Consider the following 13,205-nt stretch of genomic DNA (forward strand, 5'->3'; position numbering starts at 1 on the left):
GTATTCTATCAAATAAAGGCAGACAAAGGCAAATAAATAAATCGGCAAGCTCGAAACGCGGTGCGAAGTGACGAGTTTCGAGCTTGTTGATCTGCCACTTTTGCTCATTTTGAAAAGTAACAGTTTTGGTCTTAATGCGCTTTCCACCCGACAGAGACGGTACAAAAGCGAGACAAAGCTTTTTAGGGTAATATAAGGAAGCAAACCTACAGACCGACTAGTGAATCGGAGAAGAACATGGGTCGACTAATGAGCAGGAAAGGACTCCATGCACACTATCTTCTTCACTTGTTGCAAACAGAAATATTAATTTGCAACAATGTTTCGGTGAGCAGACCTTCATCTGGTTATTTTACATATTTAATATTTATTTATTTTAATAATCTGCGTACCATAACGTTTCCAATAAACAAAATAAAATTCAGGTGAAGAAGATGGCATGAGTCCTTTCTTCTGTATGACTTGACTTGGTAGCGGGTTTGCGACTGCTGTGTTTTGCTGTTTGTTTTTTCAAATCAACAAAGAAATCAAAATGTCTTTCACTTCAAGTCCAGATGAAACGGCATTTTGAAAATATCAGTAACAGGATAAGCAGATGGGACATAACATTGTGAGGAATTTGATATTTGCAAAAAGTATTAAAACGATTATTTCACAATCATAATGATGTATTGGGGGGGAAAGCAATACTTCGATCCCACACAGCTTGGTGAACGAATGTATGGTAGATATACACACAAAGGACAGTTAATAAGACATGTTTACATGTTTACAAGGGTTTTCCCTTTATGTGTAATGTTACCTTTAAGACTGTGAATACACACCTCCACGTAATTGTCTGTGCGACAGTTGTTGTTATAATTTTTGGTCTGAAAATAAACGGTGTTCCTCTTGGCTCTTCAAAGATGAGCATCATCTCCGTCCTTTCCTAAACCGCACTCCTACAAATGCATTGTTTTCTTTTTCTTTTAGATTTTCATATACCCTTTACGTTATCACATATCTAAATCATACAGTAGACTATATACCGTATAAAATTATAAGCAAACTTTCCTTACTGTTTCTCTGAGCCGACGGAAGCATCATAGCAGTAAATCGTTTTTAAATGAAGGGTGGGTTACTCAGACATGGTGAGTGCATCCACGGCCATAAATAAATGCACTTCACATAACTACAAGGCCTAATAAATCTAGTTTCCTCTCTTGCTCGATAGGGCCAGATATGAGCCTATTAAATTATTCACCATTACTGGGTCGGAGACTTGAATGCATCTAATAATGTCACTGTGCTAGACCACTGTTGCCAGGCATTTAATAAACATAAATTGAAGAAATGGTCGGTACGTGTTTCTATGGTTCTACGGGGTTGTCACACACACCAAAGCTCCATTTATACTCCTGTTTTGAAAGTGTATCGTTGCTGTCGGTCAGAAACCTCTTATCTCTCACGTTTTTTTTGTAAATGAATGTACTTGATCACACTAAAGCGTCACACAAAAGTATCAAAAGTAGCAGATCTGCAAGTGACGCGTTTTGAGCTTGTAGATCTGCTACTTTTGCTGTTTTTCATATGAGGTCTCCATTCGACAGAGACGATATCTATCTCAAAGCGGTAGAGCGGCCTCTTGGGAATCGTAAGGTTCCCGGTTCGATCCCCGCCTACATTAGTGCTGAAGTGTCCTTGAGCAAGACACGGAACCCCTAACTGCACCTGATGAGCTGGTTGGTGCCTTACCTGGTCTCCTCCACAGTCGATGGTGTAAATGGGTGAATGTAATGCTCATTGTGAAGCATTTTGGATAGTGTACCATTTAGGTATGTTTTATTTTTCAGAAAAAGTGCTCAAACATAGATTAAACGGAGAGAACGTTCAGAAGTATCTGTACAGTATAAATGGGCCTCAACAGGAGGTGTGAACTGAATCATATTTTATCGCCAGTAGCTCCCAGAGTCACTGTATTCTTTCTTGTACAGTATATCAGCACATACTTATTGTTGAGAAAATTAACTGCTCTGTCACAGCACATCCTATAAATCTGTGTATTGATCATTTTATGTATTTGTCCTTCATTTAGTGCTTGAGCCCTATTTTTTTTTTGTGGCAATAACTGATCTATAAGCTCACATTGCGACATATTGTGAGCTTGTAGATCTGATTTTTTGCTATTTGTGGAAATGTTTTCGTAAGTATTTGTAAATAGAGATATGCATTCGGACAGTGCATTTGCCTCGTTTCACACAGGCACTGACAAAATATCTCGACAGCGCAGGGATTGCAAACTATCTTGAGCCAAACCTGTGACTGTGGATGTGCTGTTGTGTCCCTCATGTGGCAGTGTCAGCAATATTCTAATGACAACGTGCAATTTTGACTAATGACAGCCAACATATGCAGTCTCTCTTGTCTTATGTGGTGAACCGTGTAGATTGCATAGGATGCACAGAATCCTAACAACATGCCGTTCCTGTAGAGGGTTTTTCCTTTTCATTAGGCAGGCGTTTTTAGTCAGTTAACACCAGATTTACTTCCGCTACTACTTTGTTTGTTTTTCTTTCTTTTTTTTGTTTTGTTCTTAACACATTGGCTGCCAAAGACGCATATCTGCGTTCTATTTAATCCCTCGCCTGGCTGCCAAAGACGCAGATCTGCGTCTATAAAAATAAAAGGAAAAAAAAATAAAAAATGATTTATCGAAGATTTAAACTCCTATCCACTTCCTTGTTAACTTAAAACTTAAAAATTCTGTATCTCGGCTCCTGAGTACTTTTTCTTTCAATGAAAAATCTCTGGCAGTCTACAGCAAAACATCTGAAATAATTCTGGCAGATTAGGTGTTAAAATCATTTTTTTTCACTATCAGTTAAATCATTGAGTTTGAGTAACTGTTGCACCCCAATTTGATAGCGCTGCAAAGGCTTAGCAGCCTGTTGGGGACCCACTTTTTTTTATTTTTTATGTGCGAGGACATCCTTAGACTTAGAGCACTTGTGAACTACCAAGAAACAATAAGTGATTGTGTGAGATATGATGGCATGCAGCCAACTGGGATTTTAATTAATTAAACTGATTCAGGGTGTTTCTCTCATAGTGAACGGAAAGTGACTGTGATTTAATTAATTCATGCTGTTCACATCTCCGCTGGTGCTACATGTAGCTTTTGGACAAATAATATTTCAAGTAACACCTTGAAATATTCATACTCACTGAACAAGTGTGACTATGAAAAAATGAATCTGAAAGGGAACATTTTCTACTGTACTTTGTGCACCTGGAGAACCCCCCCCCCCCAAAAAAAAAAGAACATTGAGACAATGTGATGTGGAAATAATTGTGGAATCAAGTGGAACTGCTTCGCTGTGCATAATAAAAAATAAGTTGCAAGTAACTTGACTCAATCTTTGCTTGATGCTTTATGAGTTACTGCAGAATCCTGCCTGTAGACGTGGGGATGGGACCTCATCTAGTTTCACCAGATGATCAGAGATCTCTGCCTACTGATACATCTGGTGATACCTATCTATCAATGAATGGGTTAAAACTGTGTGGAAACGATTAATACATTAAATTAAATTAAAAAACATCTAGAGTTCGGGGCAGCTACGCGGCCCTCACACCTACGTTGCACCGCCGATCCGTGCGTTTGACTCCATAATACTGTATGTGCATCTCCATTATGTGCATTGATGGGGCTGCTGTGTATCCATTAGGCAATTATATAGTAGTAACCATAACGACCAGAGTTCTAAGTTATTCAACGTGGCCACAGTAACCATAACATCGCACCGCCGATCCGACCGATATGCCTATATTCGATTCGCAGCGGGGACTGTTTCTGTTGTCTGACATTAATGCTGACGGTATCTGACATCATGCCCTTGTCGGGGCCCCCCAAGGGCAGCGGTCCGCCCTCCCGCCCACCCACCGCCCACCCATTAGGCAATTGTTATACAGGATAGGATAACAGCTTCACAGAACCAATGCAAAGACTTTAGGGTGGTCCTTGATATTGGAATGGGATCAGGATTGGTTTTCAAAGCAGTGGGTTTGTTAGCACTGGTTTTCTCCGCTGTTCAATTCATTTAGATTTCCCCAAGACTAGAGCCAATCAGATTAGAGAACCACCACACTTATACTTGGTAGGGTGCGTTCGGAAATGCGCACCGGGAGCGCACTCGCCTATTAGTTTGTATGGGCCAGTGCGCTCAATAGCTGATCTACAATGTCACAGCACGTTGCATCGCAGGCCCGGCGCCACGGGGGTGCCTGAGGGGGCCTGGCACCCTCACTTTCAAATTGTGCCCCCTCAGTTTATTTTTGAAAAAAAAAGAAAACATGTAATTTTATTTGTTATAATAAAGTATTTGATAAAAAATCGGTAAAATCAGGCAAAGCAAGCAAGCTTGTAGATTCGCTTTTTTTATGTTTTATTTTTTATGTTTCGAAAATGTTCACCTGACTTGCCAACACATGGACGCCAGGTTGAAAGTCATTAAGGCCTTATTTTCAATTTATTTTGACAAATAAAACCCAGGCAAGTTAGGATTAGAATAAATATGAGACAGTTTGATCCATAGGCGTTTTGCTTTGGTTTGAGAGAAACTAAGGTGGCTGGAGTGACTAAAATATAACTTGATATTATTTAAATAAGTTAAATGAGTTGTGTATAGGAGTAGATGTGAGACGTATGCTGTATAGAGTAGTGTCTACAGTTTGTAGACACACGCTTAGACACGCACACGCATGCACAAATGTCCCATATTATACATGATAACCATCAGTCGACTATTAAGTGTCTCCTTAAGCCCTTGACCCGCTGTCACCCCAATTCTACATGATGTCCATTTATCATTGGATGACACCCCCTGGCTTGTCCAGCATCCATATGTTAATCACAATCAATTAATCACGTCACTCTGAATATCCGCCTGCCGTCCTCTCTCCCTCTCTGTGGGACAATTACAGCCAGTGGTGCTACTCAAGTACTGTACTTAAGTACAATTTTGAGGTAATTTTACTTTGCCTGAGTTTTTCAATCTTTCAATACTTTATACTTACTCCCCTACATCTCTGAGCCAGATATTGTACTACTCCACTACAATTATTTGACTGCTTTAGTTTAGTACTAGTTACTTTTACCGATTTAGATTATTAATAAAAAAACATACACTGACCAATTAAGCTCTATTTAATACTTTATACAAATTTTCAAAAATAACCGATCTACAAGCTTGAGAGCTTGTAGATCAGCAGTGTGAAATGGGGCATTCTGCACTATTTACTTTGGTACTTTAAGTATTATTTTGATGCCAATACTTTTACTCAAGTAACATTTTTAATACAGTACTTTTACTTGTAGCAGAGTATTTCAACATTGTGGTATTGCTACTTTTACTCAAGGAAAAATAAAAACAGCCTTTCTCACAGCTGACACCCTGCCTGCACACACCCCAATAATACAGCATGTGCTATGTCATCATAATCAATCACCAACTGTGAAACACTCTGCTCAGCCCTAAAACTTCTACAAGTTCTGATTTAGCACTTATTATTACATCTATAACCACAGCGGTCATTTGCACACTTTCAGAGTTACAAATGGATGTTTCACTGTCTACATTATGTGCCTGAGAATCACCATGGTCCCTGCAACTTTGAAGGTCACTGCAACACCACTCAGTTTGTCTAAGTTTACGGCAAAAATGTAATGGTGTAAAATATCCCCTCTCAAAAAAGAAACGTGTACGGTTTTAGAAATGTGTGTTCCCATAATTCAAATGGAGCTATTAATCATATATGACTGCATAAACTCCTGAAGTAGCTTCCTTACAGGAGATTGATTGGAAAATACACACATGCATGCAAATTGCTGGTTCTTCAGTGGTTCTAAGGGTGGTTGCGGTTCTATAATATAGCACCACTGTCGTACAAAGAACCTGTTCAGCCTCTGTATGGTTCCTTAGAGGTTTTACTGGTTCTTCAGTTTAGTTTAGACACCTCTAATGGTTCTATACTATAGCACCATTTGACAAAGGTTCTATGTAGCACCTTTAAGATACAGTAGGTACTATACAGTAGCACCAAAAGAGGTTCCCATGTGATTATGATCCAAAGAGACACTTTTGGTGCTATTTAGCACTATTTTCGTTTAGTTATAATACGTCATCTAGAAACAGCTCCCACTGTGAGATTCTTTGGCAGATATTACCCAGTAAAAAATGATGCACTTTCAGAGTTACAAATGGTTAAATGAACACTGAGGATTTCACTGTGTAGGTGCCTGAGAATCACGATGGTTCCTGCAACTTTGAAGGTCACTGCAGCACTCAGTGTGTCGGCAAAAATAAGATGGAATAAATCGTGTACGGTTTTAGAAATGTGTGTTTTCACATAATTCAAAAGGATACAGCTGCCTGCGGTATGAATAATATGACATTCTCAGTGTGCGGTGCAATTTAGGCATTTAGCAGACACTTTTATCCAGGGCAACTAACAATAAACAAGGGAAATAATCGCATAAATAGAGTGCAGAGAGAACAATGTGGTACCTCACGAAACGAGGATACCAAGTAAACAATGCATCTGTCTAAACAACATGCTATCTAAATAATATTTTGTACATTTGAAACTACTGTATAGGATACCAGCCAGGTAAACAATAAACCTAGAAAATGTTTAAATAACATGCTATCTAAATAACATTTTGTACATTTGAAACTATAGGATACGTGGTATACAATGAACCTAGCATGTCGGCAGTGTTGATTTCGTCGACTAAAACTATGACGAAAAATGTTCGTCGACTACCTTTTTTCACTGACGAAAACTAAATAAAAACTAAATAAAAACTAAGCTATGATGACTAAAACTAAGACTAAATATATTGACAATGTTGTCAACAAATAAAAACTAGACTAAAATGTTAGAGAGGGACTAGTGGAGAAGAGATCCAGTAGAACTAAAAGACAAGTCATTTTATGCTTGGTTGCGCTAGGGTGTGCATGCTGAAAATATCAGATCTACAAGCTCACAACGCGTCGCGCTGCGACGCGTTGTGAGCTTGTAGATCGGCTATTGTCAGCATGCAACCAAGTGTAAAATCAGGCATTACGACGCCATCAACGCACCCCCAAAATACATTTTAGTCGACTAAATCAACTGTAGATTTAGTCGACTATAATCTTATGATATTTTGTCGACTGAAATTAGACAAAAACTAAAACATTTCAGATGATTAAAATATGACTAAATCTTAATGGAATTTTATTCAAAAGACTATGACTAAAACTACCGGTAAATCAAAATTTGCTGTCAAAATCAACACTACAGTACATGTCGGTCTAAACAGCATGCTAACTAACTAATTAACATGATTAACATTTGTGGTCAAGAAAAACAAATCAAGAAACAAAATATCATGAGAACAATTGACCAAGACATGTCTGATAGCCATATCTTGGTCAGTCACTAGCAAATATAGCATCAGTCGGTAAATATAGCAGTGTACAGAGCAAAACGCAGTGCTTGTTTATCAGATTCAGCATGGATACAAGCAGTGCTGGTCTGGCATATGGATAGTATATGAGGTCATGCAGTGCAGGTCTAGCATATGGACAGTGTATGAGGTCATTTTTACAGATGTCCTTATGATTAGTCACAATATTAGCAGTTTGTATTTTTTCCTGTTCAAACTTGGCCGTCCAAGCCATCCTGTCCAGCCGTAGTGACTCAAACGTGTGACTGTGAGCTCGCAGTTGGACATACACAAACACCATAAGCCTAAGACCAGGATCCAACATGCACACACGCATGCACGTGCACGTGCACACACACACATGCATGCGCACTCGCACACACGCACATGTATACAAGCACGCACTCACGCACGCACACACACACACGCACACACAAACACACGCACACGTGTTCGCATGCATGCACGCACCAATGCATGCAAGCACGCAATGCATGCACACAGTCACACACAGACATGCACACAGTTAAACTATCTTGCTTAAACAGTTTGTGCACACATATGCAGCTAAATGTATACTTACAGTACATTAACCTTCTGATATGCACACACACACACAGAGACACGACGAGCCGCCTCGTCGTCCAAGTGCTCCGTTTGACACCAAATCAGGCCTCAGTCCATTGGGTCCCCTCAGCTCGCCAGAACAGATGGGATTCCACAGACACACCGTCAACGGTGGCCAACGGTGACACTGACGCCACGCGGCACGTTGTCACGGCCAAACCCTGTACACGACAAGCCCCATTTATCTCATTCCTTGTCGAAGTCCCGCACCGGTGGTGGAAGATCTATAATATGAATTATTTGGGGGTTCAACCATGTACTGGCCCGTCTAATATTGGATTCATTGCACACCGACCACTGAACACCTTATGCCCATACCTAACACCATGTGCACAATCCTCATGAATTCCCTCCCAGCTATCCTAATATTTCCTCTTTTTCACCCCCCCAGGCATTCGCCTAGGTTGCCTAGAAACACCCCTGCTGGTGATGACCAAGTTGAAGAAGACTCTTTAAACAATAGATGTATCAGTGGAGTGAAGGTTATTTTACCAGTGGGTTCCATTCATCCTGGCTGCGTTTAATGCGACAGGTCACTATTTCACATTAACCACAGTCATTAGTACAAAATGTCTGCCTGTAAAAACCCTGCCAGCACCAGTTGTAAAACTCATCATTCTGTCCTTTAGCTTTAATGAGATTCCATTTAAAGCCAGCGAGCGTGAGCCGCAGATACGCTGTATCTTGTTACATCTCCACTACATATTAATTGGTACGCTAATAACCCCACATTAATTTACGTTAAGTTAACCAAGCCGTGCATTTGGGCTTTCATTGGAAACTTTTAAATGAGCGTTGGTATGTAACATGGAGGGCTACCGAGCAGTGGCGGAGCGTCCGGGGAGGCCAGGGAGGCGGCCGCCTCCCGGCCCGCGACCCTCGCGGGCCCGTGCCGTCAGATAATAAATCTGTAAAATCAGGCAAAAATAAGAATTAAACAACATAACCCTAACCTAACCCTACCCTAACCCTAGAACCGAAATAAAGTGACAAAAAGCCCCCCAAAAAGTGACCGAATCCGCCGAAAACCCGCAAAAAAATGCGGGTTTTCGGCGCGCGGGTGCGCAGGGGGGGCCTGATCACTGTGCTGTGCCTCCCGGCCCGGCTTTCAGTTGTTCCGCCACTGCTACCGAGTGTAAAAACCAAAATGCTGCCTTAGCTCGACTGCTCCAATTTTGTCAGTCAGAAGGCTTAAGTCAATTTGCAGGAACTGGTAGGTGAATGTGTGTCTCCAAAAAACATTGCTGGCAAATAGGGATGCACAATATTGACATTTTCGCCGATATCCGATTACCAATTAAGGACAAATCAAGAATCAAGAATAAGCCAGTATCGACCGATACAATACTGTTATTGCAGTACAAGTTTCTAGTAGACTTTACCATACACCTGTTATACAGTAACTGTGATTCTAGGTGCAGATGCAGACTTCTAAAAAACTGTGAAATCTTATTACCTGATTTATTAGGCTTACTGATGCAAAATAATTGAAATCTGCAAAGTAATCGTCAAATAATTGTAATGGAGAAAAAGTACAATATTTGTTTCTGAGATGTAAAGGAGTTGATCTATGATGTCATATTGAAAAATGGAAGTACCTAAAAATCATCAAGTACAGATACTTTCCACTACTGGCCCCTTGCACTATAACTTCATGTTTCACTGCGGTTGTTCACCGTGTGCATGAGCGATTCCCAGTAAACTACTGTGGCGCTCTCGCTTTCCATAACGTCCCTCTCGTTATAGGAATCGCTACTGTGTTTGATTACGGAATGTCGCAATAACGCGCAAACATCGCTGCAGCCTCGCGTCTGCATTGGCTTTACAGAGCGGCAGCATGAAACCTGGCGTTTCCTGAGTTCTGTGCGTCTGGCAAGAAGGAGCAATCGCTGAACTCACCTTTAGGGAAATGGGGCAAGGGAAATTACGCTTTCTTTTTTTATGGATGTGTGGAATGAAGAACTGAAGTCGGGAGAAATAGAGACGGGCCGCGGTGAGTTCAATCCACAGCCATCAAAATGATAACGTATCAGGGAGAGGAATCTGTCGCCTGCTCCACTGACTCTCCCGGGGAGAGTGGATTGCCTTTCCTCCCACAGCCCGTATTAAGCCTGATTACGACTTCGTCGCACAGCGGTGTCGCGCGTTTAAAATAGCCGACCTACAAGCTCACAACGCGTCGCGGATGCGACACGTTGTGAGCTTGTAGGTCGGCTATTTTCTGAGCATAAGTTAGGCATTAGGAGTTTCATTGACTCCCCGAGGAGAAGGGCCGTAGTGTGCACTGGGGGCGGCGAGGCTCGCGTGGCAGCGATGTTTGGCAAAGAGCAAGTGTGTGTGTGTGAGAGTGTGTCTGCTCTGGAAATTGAGAATGTCACAGTCACAGTGTAGGTGCTCTATCAACACAGTGACGCTTCATTGAGACTGAGGAGTGCAGAAGTGATGGTGCCGCTGCTGTATAGCAGCCTTGGACTTTTTGAAGGGGTTTCTTCTCATCTCTCCAGGTCTGACAAACGTTTGTCAGACCAGTTCAGTCAGAGAACTTTCCATGTGTCCTTTGGGATGTTTTTTTTGGTCATACAGCAGCTACATTTGCACATACTGTGCGTGAAATGTGTCTGCTGCATTTACTCATCCCAACTATCAGTGCTGTGTGTGTGTGTGTGTGTGTGTGTGTGTGTGTGTGTGTGTGTGTGTGTGTGTGTGTGTGTGTGTGTGTGTGTTGTAGTAGTTCGAACGGAACAGGTAGTAATCAAGAGAAAACTCTCCAAGCCGTCACAGTGTCATGATGACGTTTTGTTGGCAGTCAGTGTTGGGCTTTTTACAAAAGATAAGAAAAGTAATTGATTACTCATTACTCTGTTCAAAAGTAATAATATTTCTTTACCTCCCTGCCAACAGTAACATGTGTAATTTGGTTCAATTTGTACACTCTGAGTTAAATGAGCACTCAGGATGACTCAGTGTAGTGATCGTTATGCAATCCTCTTATAATAATGGTTCATTTCATATGTCTGTTTACACCAGCCTGTCTGTCATCCCTCATTAGACCTTCACCACTGATTATGTCCTATTTCCTCCCTCCCTCTCTCCCCACCTTCCTCCCTTCATTCTCTCCTTGCTTGCTTCCTTTTCTTTGTAGACGTACACAAAATAAACGCCAGAAAAAAAAGAGAAAAAAGGGAGGTTAAGTATCACAGCATTAAAAATTATAACAAACAGACAAACATCACACAGGGAGAAGAGTAGATTTTGAGAACCCCCCAACCCCACAGTCGCAGCCCCCCACACATAGTTCAGTAACCACTGAGATACGGCAGGCCGCATCTCATGAGTCTATTCATTACAATGCACCATAACCACAGGCACAAGAGGCACCGTCAGGAACGACTATGGTTCATCACAGTAACCGTAGGAGAGGTTGGAAGGTTTGAAGCACCCACACGATGCGGATGTGATGCGTTGCAAGCCTGTAGATCATTGTTTCCCAAACTTTTTAGCTTGAGACCCAAACTATGGACACGAACTAGTGAAAATAGCCGATCTACAACTTGTGAGCTTGTAAATCGGCTATTTTCTCTACTTCTTAAAACATTTTTTTACGAAATTTCCTTGATTGATTTTGGGGGGAATCATTTGAAAGTCTTTTGAAATAATAATAATTAAAAAAAAAATTGGATACAAAAGGGATATTTACTCGCGACCCAAAAATGGGTCCCGACCCACTGTTTGGGAACCACTGCTGTAGATCAGCTATTTTTCAGTGGGCGTACATGGTCGTGCAGCAGGGCATACATCTCCTCTCTGAGCAGAGAGAAGGGGGCGACATTGGGGGAGGGGGGGGGCAGGGAGGCGGTTAGTTCTCCGCTAGCATCGGGGGGGCAGCTCTAGCTGCAGTGTTAGCAGTTTGGCCAGTGCCATGGTAAGTGGAGTTAGGTTATTAATAGAGTTGAGAGCATCCATCTTCCTGTCTGGAAGGAGCGAGGTGGCGTGGGTTTGTGTTCAGCGTTTTCACGCCCGCCCACTCTCCCTCCAGTCATCAAGATGCTCCTCTTTGTTTGTTTGCTCGCTCCGTTTTTTTTTTGCAGGTCGGAGAGCGTTGTTGTTGGTTTCTTTTTTTTCTCCCTCTCCGAGAATTTCAGCAGGAGTTGGGGTTAGAGATATGCCTGATTTATACTTAGTTATGCTACGTGCCTGTGTTCTGCACCGAAATAGCTGCGACACAGTTTGAGCTTGTAGATCTACTACTTTTTGGCATCAGGGTTACAAATGTCAAAAAAAATTGTTGAAAATGGCATTCATAAAATCGGCGTCCTAAATTGTTGATGTTCTCACAAGTATAATAATACAAACATGTGTGTGTGTGTGTGTGTGTGTGTGTGTGTGTGTGTGTGTGTGTGTGTGTGTGTGTGTGTGTGTGTGTGTGTGTGTGTGTGAGAGAGAGAGAGAGAGAGAGGGAGAGAGGGAGGAAGAATTGTAAGATGTGAAAATGAATATCGGGAAGCAATGTCGAGGGTCAGCTCTCATCACACCTCAAATCCATGCTTTAAACAGACATTACATTTGTCTCTGTACACAGCACAGCCAAACCCTTTCTTCCCCCACCCCCCCGAGGGCCCAAATATTTTTACCACTTTTTAATGTTTTTGTCTCCCAATTTGTAGTCAATATTCCAATGAAATCCACTCCAAACATTTAGATGTTGCTACTGCTGTTGTACCCTACTGCCAGTGAGGACGTAGAGCGTCTGATTTTGTTAACTTGAAACTAAAATAACAATCTAAAAGGAATTAAAATAAAATATTTGTTTTGTTTTTTCCCACCATCATATGTGATGTCATGCATTCTTTTATTCCACCTTTATCAGCTTCTATCAATCAAAGCCTTCGTCATACAGTAACACCTGAAAAACTAAGACTAAAATAGCCGAAATTCGAGTGGGGGACGGGGGAGTGACTTTTTTGGGCTATAGCCTATAATGACAACCCCAAAATACGGACTCCAGGTTGAAAGTGGTTCAACTTTATATTAGTGGTACTGCAAAGCAGAACACTGACACCATGCTGTGTCTAATGCCCTTCAGATTCAACCCCACCGAGTTAGATCA

The 13,205-nt window shown here is 41.5% G+C and overlaps 1 protein-coding gene and 1 pseudogene across 2 annotated transcripts in view; both read left to right on the top strand.

Annotated features, from left to right (window-relative positions):
• tpma (alpha-tropomyosin) overlaps positions 1-13,205 on the top strand; it is a gene marked incomplete at its 5' end in the record, with an annotated part of 303,129 nt that overhangs the window by 83,533 nt on the left and 206,391 nt on the right. The gene's annotated exons all lie outside the window — the stretch shown is intronic.
• The window catches only part of LOC308080842 (transmembrane protein 266-like), a 68,896-nt pseudogene that overhangs the window by 2,810 nt on the left and 52,881 nt on the right, over positions 1-13,205 (top strand). The gene's annotated exons all lie outside the window — the stretch shown is intronic.

Source organism: Gymnoscopelus braueri, assembly GCF_963280865.1.
Source record: "Gymnoscopelus braueri genome assembly, chromosome: 1".
NCBI classification, from domain to species: Eukaryota; Metazoa; Chordata; class Actinopteri; order Myctophiformes; family Myctophidae; genus Gymnoscopelus; species Gymnoscopelus braueri.